Source organism: Phascolarctos cinereus, unplaced genomic scaffold (genome assembly GCF_003287225.1).
Source record: "Phascolarctos cinereus isolate Bilbo 61053 unplaced genomic scaffold, phaCin_HiC Scaffold_7;HRSCAF=346, whole genome shotgun sequence".
Taxonomy (NCBI): Eukaryota; Metazoa; Chordata; class Mammalia; order Diprotodontia; family Phascolarctidae; genus Phascolarctos; species Phascolarctos cinereus.
In genome coordinates, this window is record NW_027556180.1 from 166,265,588 (window position 1) to 166,272,289 (window position 6,702).

The following is a 6,702-nucleotide window of genomic DNA, read 5'->3' on the forward strand; positions in this document are numbered from 1 at the left end:
ACTGTTACATAGTTCATCAAATTTTATAAGTTTGGATATATCCAGATATATTATGATACCCAAACAAAATTATTTTTAATTTTACTAACATAAACTCATAAAATCATAAAGCTTGTAAATCATGTTCATAACTCTTAAAAATCAACTTTTTAACATTAATTTTAAACTTTTTCAATTTTTGTTACTATTAGAGCTAACAATAACCTACCCAAAACAATCATTTTCTTGAGTCCATTTCATTTCATACAATAAAGTCTGATATATTTTGAGATATTTTTGTTGTTGGCTTATTCATTACTTTTGCTTTTCATGTTTTTTACAAGGGTGAAAAAGGAGACCAGGGAGAGCCAGGCTGGAAAGTAAGACAGCTGTAAAACATCCTTAAGCATGACCTGCCATTGAAAAATACTGTGTTATTTGGGTTTTTCTTAGTTTAAATATTAGAATATCTAGAAGCTGTGATCACAGACTAATTATGTCACCTTTGTTTCTCATCCATCTTTTCCCTTTTTTCAATTTTTTAAAGTAACAGATTTGAAAAAAATTTCAGACATGGATCTACATATTAAATATTAGCTAATTAACATTTCCATCATTTGCAAAGCATCACCAGATGCTTCACAACGTGTACAGGTGAAGGGGCTCCATTTCTTACATTTGGATTTGCAATAGATCAGCAAGTCCTAAGGCAACGTTCCTTTAACTCCATGATGATTTTTAATGATTTAATTTAGTCTGTATTTATTAAGTATGTACCTTGTGCCGAGGTCTATTCTAGGCACTGGGCTTATAAAATCTGCCTTCAAAGAACTTATGTTCTACTGGAAAGTCTTTCCTGTGAAAGGAAAGATGTGATATTTCTTTCACATGTGATATTTCAAGATAACTTCTCATCCTATCTTATAAATCATTTCATCATTGTGTTATTGTCATCACTGAATTATAGTAAAGTTAGATCAGCAAGCATTTATGAAGCTCATGTTATTTCCTAGGCACTACTATGCACTGGAAATACAAATACAACCAGAAAAATTATCTGCCCTCAAGAAATTTACATTCTAATGGAAAAATCCAACACACAAAAGAGAGCTGAAAAGGCAATAGTGTAGGAGATAAAAGTACCCAGTGTACAGGCACTGTAAGAGAAAATCTGTTAGGTTCAGGAGTAAAGGCTGGAGTGGAATGAAGACATTGCCAGCCTGAGGTTCCTCCTTAAAATGAAGGTTCTGGCTTGAACTAGCCAGAGTAAGAGATTTCTGGGATGCAGAGTATTTCCAATGTGTGAGGTCCAGGATGGAGTCCAGGAGTGGAGTGAACATCCAGGGGAAGAAGTTTCTGGGGCATTATTAAAAACAAAAAACACACAGCGAGAATTGGAAGTTCAACTTGGAGAGGCTATGTGAAAGTTATTATGAAAGTTATGTTGGTAACACAGTTCAAAAAAATAGAAGGCTGCATTTTCTGGAAAAGTGAAAGGTCAGTCATACTACCAATTAGAATAAACACCAAATGCTAGATCGTATACTAATTCATACCTATACTTGTTCCCCTAGGGACTGTCAGAAAAAGGTGAAGAAGGAATAGTGGGCTTTCCAGGACCCCGGGTAAGTCACTCACTTTATAAATATGTGTATACTTAAAATCTAACTTTGGTGATCTATGGGAATAAAAGGCAGAAGTGTTTCCAGTGATTTTCTAGCTTTGCAACTAAAAAATAGGAATTCAAAGACATTTTCAAGGCTATGAGGTCTCTTCACATTGGCTTAAACTCCATGTAAGTAGGGAGAGAGTAGATTATGTGAAAATTTGTTCCTAAAGTAACCACACAATCCCATGCACCTAAACTTCTACCCACCCCCTGAATATGGGAGAGCTGACCTCAATGGTTCTTTGCCCTTCTTTGGGAATTCTACAGAAATTTGATCCAGAAGTTTTTCAGGTAGTCTTAGGACCCTTCTCTTTTAATTGAATGCATATGGTGGCTTGCTGTGGGATAATTCACATGAAAGGGAAAAGGGACCTAAATAATTATTTTGTTCTTACAGAAGTTACAGGGTTTCTTTCTCAGGAAAATATGTCACACTGAAGAATATTCTCAGCTTTCAGAACAATACCATATATTTACTTTGTGACTACATGTTTGTCTTCCTAATTTGAATGTGAATATTATCTTCTGATATATAAAGAACTATTGCAGAATAATTCCCATAAACCATTGACTCCCAGACCTCTGTTGTCATATAGACTGGAACAATTGCAATTATGCCCTATGGATATATACTGCTATTTGTGCTGAGTTTTCTCCCAAGTGGAGGAGACTGGAACAAAAGAATGAAATATAAGTCTTTGGAAGAAATGAATGAAAAGGCAAACCAAGATATTAACTATAAAACTAACAAAAAACTTTTGACTCAGTAAAGCTAAAGATTTTTTTGGCACATGCCCTCTTCTGTAGAAATAAAATAATTCCCAAGATACATCCACTAGTCTTATATTAAAATATACAGGATGTGAAAATAAGTTTCATCTGTCCCTCTAGATGTAACTGGGATATCTTCACCAAAGTGAAAGTCCACAAACATCTGTGGTGTGTCTCACATCTAGTAGCTCATTACTGTTTATTTCTCACTGTGCAGGACTAAGTTTATACTGAACACATCATGTTTTGATGTTTTTTAAGGTTAAAAGTCACTTAAAAGTTTAAATGTATTTTGACGGAGAAGGGAAAGAGTGTCCTATAATAGTGCCTCACTGATGTAAAGATGTTGCTTCCCTAGAGGCTCATTTGAGACCATTACTGATAACTGTTCTTTTGTCAATTCAGGGTTTGCCAGGCCTCGGTGGTGCAAAAGGAGAACCAGGAGACAAAGGAAGTGTGGGACACCAAAATGAATCTTTTCTGTAAGTGAGACGTTTTGGATTACCAAACAACAACAACAACACACACACACAAACACAAATAACGAAAGTTATGTCAAACTTTCATTAACGAGAAACATTTAAAACACTATTTAAATGTTTAATAATGTTGGTGCTCCTTTCTCTTCAGTCCCTTTCAGAATGACCAAGATCAAGTCATCCTCCATTTGTTTACTTCCATGAACCCAGCCATTTAAGTCCTTCTGTTGTTATCCCCTTGCTTCTTCTTTTTCCTAACTTCCTGAGGTCATGTTCAAGGCTCTACATTTTTTAGCCCTAGGTGGATAACCCAGGTTACTCTATAAATAAGCCAGGCTTCTCATTTTCTTCCACCTCACTCATTCATTATCAAACTGTTCTTTAATATGTAAATTCCTTGGTCCAATGAAGTACTAGATGCTGGTAATTTCTAAGGGAAGTTTGGATTAACGAAATTTCTTCCAGGCCAAATCTGATTTTTAATACTATGTACCATAATATCACCAAAATAAAATGTACCATGCTTTTTCTTTATATTTACCTCATACATTCATAACACTCATTTTAATGTTTGATTTTATTTGCTTGTTTTTAAATGAGACAATCATGTTAAAATGTGTTCTTTGGACAGATTTTTGGCCATTCTCTGAAAGAAAGCACTATATGGAAAAAGCATGATATATCTAGACTCATATAAAGTCTTTTTTTAAATGATATATAGTACCAGGGAAAGTTTACTTATAATTTATTTTATTTTCACTTCACATATAAGCCAGCATTAAAAAAAAGTCGATTCATTGTGCAAAGAATGTTTCAGTAACTCAGCCTTTCATGGAGCTAGTCACATGAGTGGTAGTAGCAATAGAGGGAATATATCTGGAAATTACTTCAATGTAAAAAAAAGTCACTATTAGAACTACTACTACTAATAATAATGTATCCATACACATTTGTGTGATCCCAGTTGGACTAACTGTGAATTTATTTAAAAAAAAACAGCTGGATGGGGGCTAAGAATTGAGTCTGACCACAGAGCACAGCAGTAATAATTCTGCCACATATGAAATTGAATCCATAATCTCATTAGGATGATACTCTAATCAAGTGTGCTAATCAGACATAAACATAACTCTGAAAGGCACTGCAGAGTCTTTACATTACATTCTCAATTCTCCATGCTAACAGAAGGGAGCACAAACACAGAGAACTGAAATCCACATGTAATCTCATTAACCTAAATTTAGTAATGTAGTCTTCTCCCATCCCTTCTCCCTACCCTACCCTCTCACTAGAAGAACCTTTCATAGGATACAAATATATAGCCAAATCAAGGAGTGTGCTACCAAGTGCAAAGAAACTTTGACATGAGGCATAGTCTCACTTCAGTGCCCCCTGAGTTCTTTGCAAGCAGAGCTAGGAAGGAATCATAAGTCCCCTCCTGGAGACCATTCTGGGCATTGGCTTCCAAGACATTTACATTATGAGCCATGTCAACAAGCCACTAGCAGATGACTAAAAGTTAATGATACATCAAAAGCTATCCTCATGTCAGGATCCTTATTTCTATCCTCTAATTAATAAGGCTAATACAACTGACATTTTTTTGGGTTATTCTTCCAGGCTTATCCTTCATCTGCTTCTAATGGGATCTGAAACCATACCACGGTTTATGACTTATAGCTTGGATCTTGATTTTATTAACTCTTATGTCTTCTCACTTAAACCATTGGTTTTTGCCATAAGCTGATTATATGCTATAATGTCCCTTGCTTCCCTATTTACTGGTTCCTATATGCATTCTCCAAACCTGTGTTTTCTCCAAACCTGTGCTGAGGCATTGACACTGCTTCAAAGATCCACAATACCTAATGATTGATAGTATTCTGAAAATAAAAGGAACTTACATATCCCAGATAGTAACAATAACATATAGATGGAGACAAAAGTTGCTGTTCATCTCCTAATCAATGCTTTAAAACATAGAGAAGGTCCCAGAATTACAGGATTACAGAGCTGAAAAGGACTCCAGAAGCTATCTATTCCCACCCATGACTGAACTAAAATTTCCAACAAGTGGTCATCCAGACTTTGCTTGAAGACCTTTAGCGTCAGCAAATCCACTATCTCCATGAGCAGTCTATTCCACTTTTAGACAACTATAATGTAAGGATTTTTTCCCTCTTTCATCGAGCCAAAATTTGTCTATCTGCAATTTCCACACATTATTCTGAGTCCTTTCCTCTGGGGCCAAGCAGGACAAGTTTCATCCACCCAAGTGTTTAAATACTTGAAATATCTATCACGTCCCCAGAGCATTCTCTTTCCCAGGCTAAATATCCCCACTTCCTTCAACTGATTATGGTATTCTATATTCTCCAGTCCTGTCACATCTTGGTCACAGTCCTTTGACAACCTGGTCAATTGCCTTTCAAAAAGATGGTACCCAAAACTGAGCAGAATATTCCTGTTAAATTCTGGCCAGGGACAGACTGTCATTCTGAACATCATGCCTCTGTTAATGCAGCCTTAGATGATATTATATTTTTGGCTTCCATGTCATAATGTCGACTTATTGAGTGTATAAGTCTCCAGATCTTTTTCACACAAGCTGCTTTCTGGCCACATTTTCTGCCCCGTATATTTATGAAGTTAATTCTTTGAACTCAAGCATCAGTCATTACATTTGTCTCTACTAAGTTTAATCTCTGATCTAACAGAAACTCCACTCTGTCATCCTTCCAGATTTGTTTTGCCAGTTTAATAAGCATGTCATCTATGCCTTTATCCAAGGACCTTATGAAAATGTTGAACAGAACGTAACAAAGAGTAGTTCCCCAGGAACACTCGAATAAAGACCCTTCTCCAGGTTGTCATCAACACATTTATCACTACTCTCACCCAACTATACTTTCATCTAGCTCACACCTCTCTACAGGAATAGCATGACTTACTAAAATTTAAACATAAAGGGCCTATTCCATTCCTTTGACCCAGTAACCTAATTCTAGTACCCTTGTCTAAAAAGAAATGTGATTAGTTTATCATAAACCATGCTGAATCTATGCTGGCTCTTAGTGATCAATTTCCTTTTCTAATGATTGTAAACCATCCCCTTTAATATGTTAAAGAATTTTTCCATGAACCAAAGTCAACCTTATTGGCCTACATCCAAAGGAATTCACCCTCTCTTGAAAATTAGACCATTGGGCAGCTAGGTGGTGCAGTGGATAGAGCACCAGCCCTGGATTCAGGAGGACCTGAGTTCAAATATGGCCTCAGACACATAATACTTACTAGCTGAGTGATGCTGGGCAAGTCACTTAACCTCATTGCCTAGCTTAAAAAAAAAAGAAAGCAAGAAAATCAGACCATCTTTTGCTCGTTTAGTCTTGTGCTTCCTCATCTGAGCTTCATGGTCCTTCAAAAAAAAAACATTGATTGTGACTTCATGAGAAATACGTCCTAATGCCACAAATCCCTACTGGGTGAATTTGCCATTTTGTATCAGACAGATGCTGCAACTACATGGCATCATTGTTTCTTTTGGAATTTTGTGGAGCCTGGCCCAGATGTTCATTTCTGGCTAATTTAATATAGCTCTCTGCAGTTGGAACAGCTGGGGAAACAATAGATACTTTATGCCAAGTGGGACTCTTTCAATTGCTAAGAGGACAAGGTTTACTTGATAAGGGAGTGGGGATAAAGGGGAATAGGAAATAGCTGGGGCCCATACAAATGACTCTATCATTCTGCTAGATAACATTGTGATATATGACAACCACTTCTACCATGTGCTCTTTGTCT

At 36.3% G+C, this 6,702-nt stretch overlaps 1 long non-coding RNA gene across 1 annotated transcript; it reads left to right on the forward strand.

The window, feature by feature from the left end:
- The first annotated feature begins 311 nt into the window (after positions 1-311).
- Positions 312-2,880, forward strand: LOC144454782 (uncharacterized). Its single transcript, XR_013483319.1, has 3 exons — positions 312-359; positions 1,554-1,604; positions 2,825-2,880. It is a non-coding gene; the product is annotated as an uncharacterized LOC144454782 (long non-coding RNA).
- Positions 2,881-6,702: the final 3,822 nt, after the last annotated feature.